General features: G+C 40.1%; 1 protein-coding gene across 7 annotated transcripts in view; it reads right to left on the bottom strand.

Moving 5' to 3' along the window:
- RAPGEF4 (Rap guanine nucleotide exchange factor 4) overlaps positions 1–16,918 on the bottom strand; it is a 286,117-nt gene that overhangs the window by 202,609 nt on the left and 66,590 nt on the right. The window lies entirely within an intron of this gene.

Raw genomic sequence — 16,918 nt, 5'->3', positions numbered from 1 at the left:
CTGCAGTTGATTCCAGCCCCTGGCTGTCCCCTGAACTGCCCCCAAATGATCCCAAGTGGAAGAGAACTCTCCCCTCAACTTCACCCCCTGCCATGCTCTATCCAAGTTGTTTTAAGTGACTAATTTTAAGGTAGTTTGTTATACAGTAATAGAAGAATATACCCTTCATTTCTTTTTGGCTTTTCTCAAATCCCACCTGCCTTTCAAAAGCCTGTATAGACCTCACCTCCTTCATGATGTTAAGCTTACCTAAAAGTGATTTGTTTCTCTCTCTCTCTCGCTTGAAGTTTGAATAACACTTGAGAGAGAAAAACATACATGCCTGTATCTTCTTGGGAACTGCATTCTGTCCTGTCTCAGAAAATCTGACACACAACAGATGGTCTATATATACTTGTTAGATAACAAATTTTCTGGCTTCCAGAGTAAATACACACAATAGGTACTAAATAAATGATAAACATGATGATAGGTGTTTGATATAAAACAAAATATGATAGAAAAAGAGAGATAACAAAATGATTTTTAAATGGAATATTAGGTACTTATAGAAAATTTAAACTTTTAAGTCTTTAAATTGTTTTATATTGAAAGTAGTAAATGGTTTTTTAATTAATAGTTTATATTCAGGAGTATGTGTGTGTGTATGTGTTGAGCCAACACGTGGTAGATCTGGATGTCTGCTTTGGGAATTGTTCCCTCATTAATAATTGAATTCTAAATGGGAATTTTGAGAAGTGGCAGTAGCCATCCACATTCGATGGTCTTGTGATTACTCAAGTGTAATTAGAATATGGAAGGGTTTAGAAAAACACAGAATGCTTTCTGCCAAATACCACCTCTATCAGGACTTCTTAAAATGGGGATCATGAATTCTACATGGTTGGCAATGTGTGAGCTTCATGAAGTGCATGCCCAACATTCTATATAAAATTTTGCGTGTATGTGCATTTTTCTAAGGAGAGGATCTAAGACCTTTATCAGATTCTCAAAATAGTCTTAGAAACACAGTTAATCCAGGTTTTACCTTATCATATTTGCCTTTAACTCCTATTCAGAGATTCTGCTAACGAGGCAGCCCAGGGTCAGCAAGGGGGACATACCAAGGCTGGTCTGGCTCTGCTGCTGTCTCGCTGTCTCACTGTCTCACTGTCTCACTGTCTCGCTGTCTCGTGTGGTGGCCTTGGGGAAATCCTTATAAGCTCTCTAGATCTTCTGGACCTCCCAACTGTAAAAACAGGGGGCGCACTAGAGCTACCAAGACAGTTTTCTTGAGAAGGGTCCTGAAGAGGAAGAAGAAGGCTATCTCACTTGGTGTTTTTCCACTGGATTGTCTTTCCTATAAAATAACTATAATATTAATTTTATTAACATCTATAAGTGTTTACAATGGTTTATATAATAGATATTGAGTGAACACGGTGTGACAGTCACTGGTTATGAATTTTCCACTCACTCCTTTAAGACTTGGCCATTACTGAGTAGTCCACTCCAAAACTGCACCTATTTTTAGAGGTAAAAGAGACAGTGAAAATATCAGAAACCAAAGAATGAGTGATTTTTCATTTAAGTGGGTGGAACAAGGGTTGCACGAGCGATCAAACAGAAACATAGCACCTCGCTGATAACCAGGTTGATTTGGCTGATCTGCCGTATTAGGGGTCTGTCCACTGCTCCTTTGCCTTCCAGAACTGCATGCTCAGTTAAGAGAACAGCTTCCCTCTCTAGGCAAACACTTTCTTTAAAGACATGTACGCAGTTACACTCCAGCACAGAACCTCTGAACCAGCTTCCACAGGAACAGAGAATCATAAACAAAAGCAAACAAACACAGGTACTTCGTGGAAAATAATACATATAATGAATAATTTGAACCCAAGTATAAAATGACCATGATTCTCCTCACACTCAGAGGTTTCACTGAAGGAAGTAAGATTTTATGAAAGTTCTGTATTAGAGAGGAAACACGAGACAAATTACTAAAGAGAAAAGAAAGTTTTTAGCACTTAAGAGGATAAAAAATTTGACATTGATCATTTCATCATTCCTTGGCCCACTAATTTCCCCTTAATATTAACACTTTAAAAACATATTAATACTCGATATTTCCTATGTATACGACTAACCTCTTGAATTAAACAATCACCTTGTAGGACCCAAAGCTCGTATGTTATACTTTTAGACATCATTTGAATAATGAGGTGTCCCAACTAAATATTCAGTAAATATTCTATGAATGAATAAATGGGAGTTTCTCCTTAAAGCCTAAGATGGTGGTAAAATTGGCTTTATAAGGAAGCTGAATAATTTCTTCTAACTCACCATAATTAATATCCACAATATATTTCTTTCATTAAAAGTAAAAGTATAAATGGAGAGCCTTCAATGTTGCTGATAGTTTGGGAGTGGGGGCATGGGGATCTATATGAGGGCTATTCTCTGCTTGGTGTATGAAAACCAGGGGAAGGGTTAGGAGACAATCTTATTTATTATCCATCTTTGGAAATTGTGGTCTCATTAATTTGTGCTACTTAAGAAAATACAAGTACACTAAAGAATAACATGTAAGTTGCACTACAGAACAACCTGTGGCACAAGTAACTGGAGCTTGGTTTTCTCCAACACATGCTTCATGCAATTCTCCCTTCTAACCTCCCCCACGACCATGTGTGTGGTGTGTGGTGTGTGTGCCATACCATTCTGGACTTCAGATAAACTTGCACATATGTGAACAAAATTCCTGGAGCAGCAAAGGTGTTGGGGTGCACAATGTCTTCGAACTGTTAAAAACTAGGTAGAAAGTTTCTGGGATCACCTCAAGACCAGGCGAGATCTTACCATAAAAATATATCTATGTGGTAAGAAGAGCTAAACATGGAACCCCACCAGCACACCTAGAAAGACCTTAAGTTTATATAAGTATTCACTTTACACCACACGTGAGATTTTCTTAGACAGAGCTGCCTCTGGATTCTTTTTTCCTTTTACTCATAAATTAAATATCTGAGAGCTGGCTCATACAATATCTTCATTTTTCTCCAAGTCAGAAACTTTAGAATGAAAACAAATTGTAGGGAAAATGAAGATAGGAAATGGTAGATTATCTTTTACCCGGATTTCCATAGCATAGCATTTAGAGGTGAATTACTTGATCATCTTGATATGAGGGGTTGTTACCATGACTCTGACCTCCCTATGAAGTGTGCTGAGGTTGAAATGGGGAAGAAAGATAGTTTTTAGGATGTTCTTTCACATTATGATTTGTACAGAGGAAAAAAATACATCTCATCTCTCAGAAAACCAGAGGAAAGACCCTCTAACAGGCCACTTCTTCTAAGAAATGATATGTACTAATATGATGGGCTAAAATAAGAACAGTAGCTTTCTTATGTAAGAGGATTTTTTTTTCTTAAGTAGCTCAATGTTCACCTCAGGGCGTTACAAGAAGCATGACTAACACAGCAGGCATTTCACCTTTGTTGAACTTAACTCCATGTTACAGATTCTGATTTCTTCATATGTGTTGGTGAGAATGGAGTACTACTCCATATTTAGGCTCCAAGTGAACATAAAATTTTTTTCTCACATATGTTCCATTAAAGGAGGTTGAAAGTGGGGTTTTTAATGGCTTATCTCCTCATTGGTTTGTTTATTTAGTTGATTGGCCGCTTTATGTGGACATCACTCCATCACGGTACAGTAAGAGAGAGCAACAGCATGATACATATTATGAAGTTTCAAGTCAGGCAAGACCAGTTTCGATCCTAACTCCTTCACTTGACTAGCCATCTAGCCATGGGCAAGTTTCTTAATTTCTCCGAGTCTCAGTGTTTTTTGTTTATAAAATAGAATAATAGTCCCTACTGGCCAGAATTGTTAGGAAGATTAAATGGGACAACATATATACGGTACTTGATTAACATAATGACAAGCCTACAGAAAGCATTAGGCACACAGCTAATTTTATGTGCATTATTATTAGCTCATAAAGGTAATGGCTGGGATTAAACAAAGTAATACATGTAAGTATTTAACATGGTCCTTGACATGTAACGAATGCTGGTGCTTATATTGGAATGCAATTTAATACACAAGGTGAGCCATCTCCCCTACGTTCCCCAGGGAGATTTCTTGCATGATAGTTTCCCTACCACATTTCTATGTGCCATACACAGGTCTATCCCAAGCACATATCATGAATCCCTCACTCAGAATTAACTTTAAAAATGCTTCCCAGTTGCCAGAAATCACAAGAAATAGAAACAAGCACCAGAACATTCAGATTTGCACTGAGACTGCAGGTAAACATTCCTACTTGATTGTGACACTTTTGGATGTTGAAAGCACTAAATGACTAGCACCAAAGATGCTGCCACGTAGCCACGAGCTATTTCAAGTCATTCTTGCATTTCCTGGCTTTACCTGGACGGGATATGTGCAGAATGCAGATTTGTCATCCATGTCATTCAAATAATTATGGCCTGACTGATGTCCTGTGTCACATCCTCCCGTCCCTCCACATGACTCACCATCCAGCTGGAAAGCAGGAAGTGCTCCTTTCGGGGGAGGAAGTCAAAAGGACGCCACGCCTCGGGACCATACCCTCCTTACCCAAGCAGTGTTATTATTCTCATCTACCTGGCAACACCCAAACAGAGCATGTTTAAACACCATCAGAAAGGAAGGTTGGGGCTATGAGTTTACACTAGCATCTCACATCTGAGTAATCATAGGAAAAAGCTACAACCAAGACCCTGTTACACCCACCCTATTCCCTCTATATCAAACCTCTAACCTCAAAGCACAGAGACCTGAGCCCCCTTCAGTTTACTCTGGCACATCTCTTGGAACTGATATTCATTGACACAGAACTGAATGCAGGTAGGCAGAAGTGGGTGTGTTTTGCACATATTCATGTAGGCACACACGTCCTTACATGAGAAGGTTTTGGCACCCCAAGAATGTTATTGTGAAAAATCTTTGTTGCCAAGATTGTCTGCTATTTACCAATTTGCATTTTTTTTCAAAATAAGCTTGAATCTACACCAGGATATGACATCTTTAATTGCATGGAGAGTATATTTCTACTACCATGGGTCAGGCCCTACTTCCCACTTTCACTCAGAAGGACTGGAGTGGCCAGAAATATCACTCTAATTCGAGGCCAGGAAAGTTATGCACAACCTCAACCCCTCCAGCCCTAAACACACATCCCAATCTCAGAATGAACACTTAGGAGGAATAAAAAACCGGCCTGCTCTTTAGGGACCCCAATCTTCCACTGCCACCGAGCATGTGACTTCTGAATTGGAGTGGATGATGAAGAGACTTTATTTTATAATTGCATGGGTATTTTTTAGCCATTTATAATTGTATATTTATTTATATAGCAATAAAGTTGATATTCATTTACCATGAACACTGAGAATGTATTCTAATGATACACACTTATAAAACATGTTTAAGGTAGTATCAAGTTATATATTTACATATATAATTATAATTAAATTCTTTCTCTCAATGTTTATCCATGTGCTAGACTCTCAGACACTCTACAACCATGCAAACTATATTTTACCCCATTTTATAGGTGAGAGAACTGGAGTACACACCTCTTGCCCAACATCACACAGCCTGAAAGCAGTAAAATATAACTCAGACACAAGCCTGTCTGACAACCAAGCCATATGCCTTCCACCACGGAAACCACCCCCTTATTTGTTCATGAACTTGCAAGTTATGAAATATGTTTGTAGTCTGATGAACAATTTAGAAGTGATGTTTTATAAAGATTTAAATCACTTAGCAACACACCACTACCAGAGGTCTCCTGTGCAAATCTCCCAAACAATCTGAACACAATTAATAGCTGCAAGTAGGTCGCCTAAACTCCCCAAATGAATGCGGCATTTACTTCACATATCACAGTGGGCAGATGACACCACGACAAGGTGCACACTCACTTTTTCAGGGCCTATTCGCTCCTACTTTGGACACCATGCTAAAACGGGGGGCTACACTGTTCCCCAACATTCAACAGAGAAAACGCACCAGTGGGAGCAAAGAAGAGGTAAGTAGAGGCAAGAGTATGGACTTCAATGACAAGTCAGAGCTGGCAACTTGGAGCAAGGGGAAAACAAAAAAACTACAGATTCTGTACCATATCGGCGTTATTTAGTGTGGGGCAAAACCCCCCACACAGCTGGGAGGCCTCTGAGGACACCAGTAAAAGGAAGCCCAGAATAAAATCAGGATGCCATAAAAGGATTTGAACAGACACTTCTCCAAGGAGGACAGAGAGAGAATCCAGAAACACATGAAAAGATGCTCAATATCTAGCTATTGCTAGCTATCAGAGAGATGCAAATTAAAACCACAATGAGATACCACTTTACACCTGAGATAGCCAGTCAGGATGGCTATCATAAACAAAGCAACAAACAACAAATGCTGGAGAGGTTGTGGGGAAAAGGGAACCCTAGTTCACTGTTGGTGGGATTGCAGACTGATACAACCATTATGGAAAACAGTATGGAATTTTCTCAGAAAACTAAAAATGAATATGCCTTTTGACTCAGCAATTCCACTGCTAGAAGTATATCCTAAAAACCCTGAAACACCAATCCCAAAGAACCTATGCACCCCAATGTTCATAGCAGCACAACTTACAATAGCCAAGAGTTGGAAGCAACCTAGGTGCCCACCAGTAAATGAATGGATCAAAAAATTATGGTACATTTACACAATGGAATTCTATGCAGCAGAAAGAAAGAAGGAGCTCCTACCCTTTGCAACAACATGGATGGAACTGGAAAGCATTATGCTGACTGAAATAAGCCAGGTGGTGAAAGACAAATACCATATGATCTCACCTTTAACAGGAACCTAAACAACAAAACAAACAAGCATGCAAAATATAACCAAAGATACTGAAATACAGAATAGGCAGACAGGGACCAGAGGGGAGAGGGGAGGGAATTTCAGGGGAAAAGGGGAAGGATTCACAGGAACTAGTATAAAGGACACATGGACAACAGCTAAGGGGGGTGGAAATGGGAGGGAGGTGGGGAGCACGGGGGTGGGCTGGGATGGGAGTAAAAGACAGAAAACTGTACTTGAACAACAATTAAATTTTAAAAAATAAAGGGAAAAAATCAGGATGCCATAGATATTATGTTAGAGGAAAACAAAATGAACATTTTACCTAAGAAAAAATTGGAACAATTTTTAAATTTTCTTCCAAGAGAAATTTTTGATGTTTAATGGAGGAGTATTTCCCTTTATTGAAAACCAGTCCTTGAAGAGCTTCTCATTTCTCACAGAGGTTAAAAGTGTTTGTTTGGTTTTTTGTTTTTTACAAATGAACATCTATTTCCAAGGGGCACGTTGCTTCCACGCTCTGCTGGAAGGACATCTCCCCCACTGGTTACCAGCACCTCTCACCACCATGTCAGCCTGACTCCAGATCAAGGTTTTAATTACGAGTACCTCTCTTCTTGTACCTCCATATACACGCCCGGTCTCAGACACTCCTGTCAGTCTCCGTCCCCTGGGGTTTTGAAGCTGCCTCTGCTATTTTGTTATACATGGTTATATCCTGTTTGTCTAGAACCACTAAAGGTCAATGCTTTGAGCACCTGGGAATAATCCAGTCACAAAAGTGGAATCACTTCACCTCTGCATCCAGGGTTTTTAGCTTCAACAGCCAAAGCAATCTCCCAAAAATATCTGATCTGAGAAGAGAATGATGGGCCCAGTACTGAACGGCTCACCATTGATCTGGCCAAGAGAAACAGCCAGTGATATAATCTGAAAATGCATTCTTCCTTTAGCTTCCCCGCAAATAGATAAGGATGAATTATTTCTGGGAACTACATTTCATAGCAAACGGATCCAGAAACTGACTAATTTGGGACTAGCTTACTGAAGTAGCATCTCTCCAGCAACAAGAGAATAGAAAAAAAATTAAATAGATGAATTAAAATAATTTCTAGGAGAAGTGGTAGACAAAGAAGGTGAAAAGATTAGCCAAAGAATATGTATACAACTGCCAAGAAATATTTTTAAAGATGCTTGACCTCACTCATGATTGGAGAAACAAAGTAGCAGTAAGATGCCTTTCCTTCCTGGCAAAATTTTTTAAGTTTGAAATTGCCCCTGTTAGAAATGTGTCAAAACAACTTTACACATAGATGCAGACAAGAGTGTGGTGACGGCCAGAGGGAGGGGGTGAGGGTTAGGGGGGGTGGGCAAAGAAGAAGAGGGGAATGGGGACATCTGTAACCGTGTAAACTATAAAAAAAATAAAGAAAAAATAAAATAGTTTTTAAAAAGTTTTGCTTTAGAGTAATATGCCCCTGGGGATTTGCAACTAGGGCAGAGTTCAAGGAAAAGAGATTAGGGGGAGGGAAGTTAATGAATGACATGTCTTGAGAAAGAGAACCATGAGGCAAGTCAGGAAGTGTTTCTCCAGGCCTAAATGACTGATCACAAAATATATCTCAAAAAATAAACTTAAAAATATATTTTAATACATTTGGCCAAACAGACATATTTCTTAAATTTACAAAGTGCTCCTATAATCTTATAAACTATACATACAACCTAACAGACTACTAGACAAAGGATATGAACCAGCCATTCACAGACAAAAAAAATACAACTGGCAAGAAATAGTTTAAATGGTGCTTAACCTCCCTTATGATTGGAGAACAAAATAACCGTAGGATACATTTTCTTCCTGGCAAAACGTTTGAAGTTTGAAGTTGCCCACTGTCAAAATACCTCTACTCAGACACTGTAGCGGGGAGTGGAAATCAGGGCAGACTTTCTGCACTGTAATTAGAAAATACTCATCCAGTTTCAAATTACATATACTGTCCTTATAATTCCATAGGTAAGAAATTACTCCGTAAAAGTATATGAACACATACAAGAATGTCCACTGCAGCACTGGTTTTTTAAAAGATTTTACTAATTTATTTTTAGAGAGAGAAAAGGGAGGGAGAAAGAAAGAGAGAGAAACATCTGTGTGTGGTTGCCTCTTGTGCATCCCCAGCTGGGGACCTAGCCTGCAACCCAGGCATGTGCCCTGACTGGGAATCAAACCAGCGACCCTTTGGTTGGCAGGCCAGCACTCAATCCACTGAGCCACACCAGCCAGGGCTGCAGCTCTATTGATAAGAACAAAAATCAACACTTGCTCATCAATAGAGGAAAAGGTTAAATAAATTACACTAATCCAGCCAAAGGAAGGCACTGTAGCATAATGTGATTAATGGGAATGGACTGAGACAGAAGGATCTCTGAGACACACTACATGGAAAAAAGCAAGATACAGACAATATGAATAACGCAATTCCATTTGTGAGAGTATATGAACTATATGTTTTAATATATACAACTATATAGTTGTTGCTCATTACAAACCACCCCAAAATTTAGTGGCTTAAAACAATGAGTGCGTATCATATCTATCAATTCTGTGGGCTTCTTTGTTAGTCCTTCTGTTGGTGGCACCTGGGCTCACTCAGGTGGCGGCGGCCAGTGGGGAGGTGGCTGGGCGAGGCGGATTCACTTCTCTGGGGACTCAGCCAATGGGGTTAAAGTGACTGGAGTGCACCACAGGCACTTCTGCACTCAGGGCTGGCTTCATGGGCATGAGACTAGTGCCTTGTGCACTCAGTTCAATGCCCCGCTGTCACTATCTTGACATTCTTAACAATTTTATCTTTGAACTTGTGCTTTTTAAGTAAAGTCCATCTGCACATCACGTATGTGTGAGCAGAGGAGACAGTGCAACAGGCACACTCACTGTTCCTCGACACCCTGTTCACACACAGCACTCACACTGCCTCGTGAGGACGGTGTTCTGGTGGACTCGGTAAGCACAGGGCTTCAGCAGCACTCACAGCAAGTACAGGGTAGGCATGTCCCATCCTCCAATGAATAAATCCAGCTGCTGGGAGCCCCGGGGGTCCCATATTCTATTCTAATCGGAACTTGCTCTGAACACACAAAGAAATCCATGGTATTGATGAAGAAAGTCCATCATATCCTTTCTTATTCATGTTACTTCCCTGGATTAGCCAACCACTTACACTGCCAGTAATGACATGAAGGGAAAAGAAAGCTAGGGAAACCCACGGTCCTTTTCCGGTCCTTCCTTACTCAACTGTAAGCTGGAGGTGGAAAGTTCAGGGAGAAGGTGCATGCGTCAAGAACTAAAGTGTACAGTTCAATTAGTTCTACGCACAGTTTTCACCATTCTGGTAAGAATCAAGTACATATACATGTATGAAGCTAAACATAAATTATGTCATTTTGGTGACTCCACATATGTGGAGTCACCACATATGAGTTAATTGTTCTTTTATTTGCATTTAAAATTAGCATTGCACCACAGAAATATAAACAGCAAATTTATGCTAATAATTTAATTTTTTATTTTTCTGCTTAGAACATTAAACAGCAAATAAGAAACATGAGTTCAGATACAGAATATAGAAGGAAGGAAAAAGCTTTATGTTTTGGTACTGTTAATAACACTTGTTCTCTCTGGGCTAACAAGGGACCTTACATTTCTATTTTTCACCAGGCTCTGCAAATTACGTACTTGGCCTTGCCTGTACTGTTTGAATTTGAATATATATGGTTCCACTTTCATGGATTAGAAAAATGGGCTTCTCTTACCACACCCCTTTCACTCTTTTATTTCACATATATGAGCTTTATGCTCTTACCTTAAATCATCTAAGATCTGTCTTAAAAAATAACAGAAAAATAATGGGAAGATCCAGGGAACTAACTGCTGAAAAAAAGACAGGTACCCAAATGAAAAAAAAAAAAACCACTTTGAATAAACAAAGGCAGTATTTCACATTATTATTCCATCTCTTTTTCTATGGTGGGCGAACAGTCTCCCTGATTTATAGCACTAGAGCCGCAGTCAGCACAACGAAATTAAACAAGAATAACATGTCAGATTAAAAAACCCAAACCCAATTTTATGAACTCAACTCCTGACAGCTCACTGTCAACATAAATATTCATACTCTCAAGGGCCACGAGTACAAGGTCATGTGCACCACAAGAAATGCTTGCCTTGGTTAGTAGACATATACATCAACTCAGGAAATGTGGAGGGTATCTAGAGGTTATTTACAGTGGTAACTTCTTGGAAAATTAATGCCCAAATAATTCCCCATGTTTTATTAACTAGCACGATGTCAATGTGATATCCCTTAGCCATATGACTGTCTCTATTCAAGCTGGAAGAGGTATTATTTTTATTTCTTATACTTTTAGTATTACTAATCATATATAATACTTTGAATTTTCAACAAACTTACTACTTCTTAATAACTAAGAAAATAGAATTAATTATACTGCAAAGATATTACATGCTTAGATAAAATTTTCTATTTGAACCACAGTCACATTTTGCAATAATGTTTCCCAGGTTTAAAACATCAGAAAATAGCCCTGGCTGGTGTGGCTCAGTGGACTGAACACCAGCCTGCAAACCAAAGGGCTGCTGGTTTGATTCCCAGTCAGGGCATGTGCCTGGATTGTGGGCCAGGTCCCCAGATGGGGGTGTGTGGGAGGCAACCCACTGATACTTCTTTCCCTCTCTTTCTCCCTTCTTTCTTATCTCTCTAAAAATAAACAAATAAAATAAAAAGTAAAAAATATCATAAAGTGCTCATAAGATATTCAAGTTGTTGATATTTCATAAAATAGTAAAGCCAAAGGAGAAAGTAAACTAAACCCCAGTAGGTCTGCTGGGGCCAATTTGTGTGAAGATTGTGATTCTTTTAGAAATTCTATACCTTTTTCTTTCTCAAAAGGTTGCAGAAAAGGAGTCAATCCAATAACCAAAGAGAATACTGTATATAAAACCCTCTACAGAAGAAGGTGATAACAGAGCGTTGAAGGGAGGTGACGGTTAGAGGCTGAGGCTGGAGAAAAGCAGACTTTTCATGTACATACACACACACCCTGCTGCACTTTTTGACCAAATGCATACATTACCTAGTCTCAATAAATTATGTTTCTTTAAATAAAAAAGACGGCGATCCCTACTCTGCATAGGGAGCCGTTCTATAGCTAATTTTCAGGAGCGCTCCTGTCTGAGGGGTCCCGCCGGTTTCCTGAGCAGTGTTAACTGCGGCCCGTCTAGGGGAGGGTGTGGAACGGAGAGTACACCACCTCACTTCCACGAGAACCTGCTACTAAACTTTAATCGTTTGGGGATTGGGTACAAGATATTACAATGTGTTCCTACTCAAAGGCCAGCGGATCCATATTAGAAATATTTATTTAAAAACAGGTTTTGGTAGCATCTCTTACTGCAAAGCATTTCTCTTTGAGTCTGAAACTGGAATTTTTTTTTCCTAATGATTTCTTTGTCACTACATAAAGATTTTCTGCACACCAGGGTCAAAGCCCTTAAAGCCACAATGAAAATTATTTTCCTACCTCCCTTCTCACCATCACTTCTGCACATGAAACTGAGGGAAGAAAATGTTCATCACTCTCTTGTGTAAAGGGCGAACAGGTTATAGAGTCTGGTAAGGTTTTTGGTCTTTTTTTTTTACTCTATAGAAAATGGTCCCTCTGTCTTTGGGGGGTAACATATCCCTTTCAGATGAGGATGAAAGTTATGTGCCCTCTTTTCAGAAAAATGTGCAGACATAAAAAAATAGGAGAAATTTGTGGCTTTCCCCATAGCTGATCCATAGCTCCCCAGGGCTCGTGAGCCCAGCCTGGAGCACCTGTCAGGGACCACTCCTCTTTCCTGACTCCACACATAGACCCACCTGCCAATGGGCTGAGTTAGTTATTCTATTACCACAGGACACATTGTCACTTATGCCATATTATTTTTCAAATCAGCTACAAAAAAAAGTAAGATAATACCTTTATAAGGCAAAGTTGAAAGCTTTTAAATCATGAAATAGCCAGACTTATGGTAAAGTTAATGCATTTAGAACTTGTATACATTAAATATTATTTTAAAATGAGAAGTATACAAATAAAGATATTTGCTAAAATCATAACAAAGGGCTAAGATCTTAATCAAATAAAGCATTCGAACAGATTGATAAATAAATGCCAGTGTATGAATAACATGTCCTAACAGAGAAAATATAACCAGTAAAGAAACATAAGAAAATCTCAATTACCCCAGGAGTAATCGAAGAAACACAATGATGATAACAGTGCCTATTACAATGGAAAAAATACACAATGATCATGCTGAGCAAAGCTGGTGTACTGGCATTCTCCAATACTCCTGATGGCTGAATAAAGCTACTGAACATAAATGTGATCATATACATCCAGAATTATCAAAGCTTTCACTCCCTTCAAATGAGTCACTGTTATTCTGGAAATACATCCCATAGAAGTGGTTCTCCAAGTATAGAGTGTGGGCAACGGGGGGGCTCTCAACCCAGAGGGCCATGAGTTCAATACTCTTTTCATTATAATACCAAGATATTACTTTCCATCTCACTCTAAATTTTTCAGGAGCATGTGACAACACCACTTCTCTGAAAGCTAAGAGAATGTGTGCCTGTGGGATGGTAGAACTGTGGGGTAATTTCGTACCTTGTTCTCACACTTTCAATAACCAGGACACATGGGCAAGTAAATAAACAAACCCCACTCACTCTACCCCTAAAGTACTGATGGCCATTATCATTTAAACAGGCCAGAGACCCCAATTTGGAAGTAGAATGTCTATATGAGAAAAAGAAAAATTACACTAAAAATTTAATACAGATGAGTAAGGAAAAACACATTATTCAATCATAGAGCCTTAATGCAGGGCAAAGATGCCAACCAGCTACGAACAGAAGCAGCAAGGACAAAGAAGCACAGAGGATCAGCGAAGCCCACTGTCGGGAGACGAGAGTTTCAGCCTGGCCGCCCACCAGGCCCATCTGCGAAGCTTTATGAAGCTACTAACGAGACATATACACAGGAAAAATATTGCTAAGAGCAATGTCAAGCGTTTACTGCCTCAGTTTTCTTCAAAGACTTTTGTGCTTTCAGCTCTTACATTTAAGTCTTTAATCCATTTTGAGTTTATTCTTGCATATGATGTTTAAGAAGTGGTCTAGTTGTGTCTGTCCAGTTTTCCCAACACCATTTATTGAAGAGACTGTTTTTATCACATTGTACATTCTTTTCCCTTTTGTCATAGATTAACTGACCATAGAGGTATAGGTTTATTTCTAGGCTCACTAGCCTTGTAGTGCAGTTAGATATCAGGAAGCGTGATACCTCCAACTCTGTTCTTCTTTCTCAAGGTTGCCTGGGCTATTCAAGGTCTTTTCTAGTTCCATATAAACTTAGGGGCAGTCACTTCATAAGGTATATAAATGTCTGATCACTATGTTATACACCTGAAAGTAAAATAATATTATATGTCAGTTGTAACTGAAAAATATTTTTTCTTAAAAAAAGCATAAATGGTAGGTACAAAATAGACACGAGGTGTTAAGAACAGGGTATAGGAAATGCAGAAGCCAAAGAACTTACTATATATGCATAACCCATGGACATGAACTAAGGGGGAGGACTGCTGGACAAAAGGAGGGTACTGGGCAGAGGGGAGTCCAGGAGAAAAGATGGGACAACTGCAATAGCATAATCAATAAAATATACTTTAAGAAAAAGAAGAAGCAGCTACAGATGCCCAGGCTCCATTCTGGTTTCATTGGTCTAGGGAAGGCCCACAGATGGGAACTGAAGCAGATTCCCAGGTAATTTTAATGTAGAACTACTTTTAAGAACTATAACTATAAAACAAACAAGCAAACAGAATAAAAAGGCTGAAAGAGGGGGGAGGGGGGAGGGGGGGTGGAGTGGGGGGGGGGGGGGGGGGGGAGAGAAAAAAATGTCTTGAAAGTAATTAAAAAAAGAACTATAACTATAAATGATGAAAGATACCAAGAAGTTCTTCTTGCCTTTGAAATAATGTTTTGATACAATATGACCTGTTGTGCTATGCATTTCCTTTCCAGTCACATAACTGGCGGCTCTGCCTTCTTGAATTTGCAAACCAAAGGGGGGGGGGCCCTAAGTTTTTCAGTTCACCAGGCACTTGGGTATTTGATTGACATTAACTTGCAGCACTGTTATCAGAAATGCAGGATTAAAATAAAGGCATATTTATTTTACTGAGAGATGTCTCAGGAAGCTGGAGAGCTTTCCCGTCATCCAGCAAAGCTGGGTTAAATAAAGCAAGAATAGAGCAGAATTTCAGGCCAGACCACTGACCACATCAATAACCTTTAGAAGGTCTGTCTTGCATTTATTGGCTTGGGCTAGACAGCTCAAAACGTTCAGGTCAGATAGATCAATCACAGCAAGACGGCAGGAATTCAGAAAGACTGTCTTTTTCACAGGATTTCCTGCTGCTCCTTCCTCAGTGTGGATACGCTGCCCCGGTGACTGTGCCCTAACCTCTCCTTGGCGGCCTGGAGACCTCCCAGAATGGAATGTGGCCCGATGAGAGCAGGAAAGTCCCATGACCACAGAGCATCCTACACATAAAGAGCTTAACAATTTCCCCAGTGCACACCACGAGTTCCTTCTGAAAGTCTCAAGTTCTTAAAGTTTTCCCAGCCAGAACTGCCTTTGCCTCGGGGACCCATTAAGACCTTAGAGCGGATTTCTCCAGATGATGACTGAACAGCAAACAAAACACAAATCCGGGCATTTGGAAATACAACGCATGACACCCTCGGAGGGCAGGCGGACAGACCAGTAACCAAACCCACCAGGGCCCTCCAGGGGGACAAGGCCGAATGCAGGGAGAGAAAGCCATGCCTCTTCTGTGCGGTCAGTCCCTTGGGATGAGGCTGCCTCCACACTGTCATTTGGTTAACTGACCCCAATCCTTTAAGGAAGCTGAAAAACAGCCTTGTTAGCCGCAAGAATTCAGAACCAGGTCTCTTTGTCTTCAGATGAAATGATACCCTCCCTGGTGGAAATGAGTCTCCCCCTGCTCACCCCCATACGTCCTTCAGCACACTGATCTTTCTTACAGTGCTTTTCATCTCATCTTAGGTCAGGGTGACTGCTCTCGATGCTTGTCTGTCTTCTCCACAAGACTGTGAAGCAGAAAGACAGACATGGTGCATTCTGCACCTCCACAGGGTGGGAACCAAGTATGTTTGATGAATATGACAGAAGCTTCTTAGGGATGAAATTTTCAAAGTGGCATCAATTAACATTGAGTCCAGCAGCTCTTTTGCAGGCAGGCAGCCCTGTGTGTCAGCTGAGAGGGTAAACAGTGCCTCTGCAAGATGAAAGCAGGGGAGAGGGGAGGGAGAGGTGTCAACAGCACGCTGGCAAACACACAGCCACGGGAGGAATTTCAGAACCTCTACTAACAAAAACTGCTAAAAGGCCTGAGTACCCAACACACATTCCTGAAATGAACACTCCAGCTCAGGAGGAAAGGCTGCTGCTTACAGCACCTACCAACGGGCCTCCAGCATCTGGCCACTCCTGGCACCTGCCAGCAGAGCCTCGATCTGTTCAGACCCCCTGATTGTCTTCTGAGAAACAGTGAGATCATAGCTGCAGAGCTGGTAGGAATTCGAGTCATCAATAATGTAACAGAGTTCCCATAAACACTAAGAACTTCATACAGACTGAAAGCTGTAGGCAAGATACCTACTGAGTGCCCAGAGGGTGATATACCATCACTTCCAATCTGTTTCCTTGCCCAAAATTTATTTTTAATATATGCCATTCAAGTATGTCTGCAGATAAATACATACATTTAATATTAATGTGATCATTGTAACTCTGCCTAGATATGAACAACTATCTTTACCTTTTAGAAACATATTTAAGATCATCAGGGTAAACAAACATAACCTTCACAATCAGAAAA

Source organism: Artibeus jamaicensis, unplaced genomic scaffold (genome assembly GCF_021234435.1).
Source record: "Artibeus jamaicensis isolate MK-2021 breed Jamaican fruit bat unplaced genomic scaffold, CSHL_Jam_final contig_391, whole genome shotgun sequence".
Lineage (NCBI taxonomy): Eukaryota > Metazoa > Chordata > Mammalia > Chiroptera > Phyllostomidae > Artibeus > Artibeus jamaicensis.
This window is presented reverse-complemented; position numbering and strand designations above follow the sequence as displayed.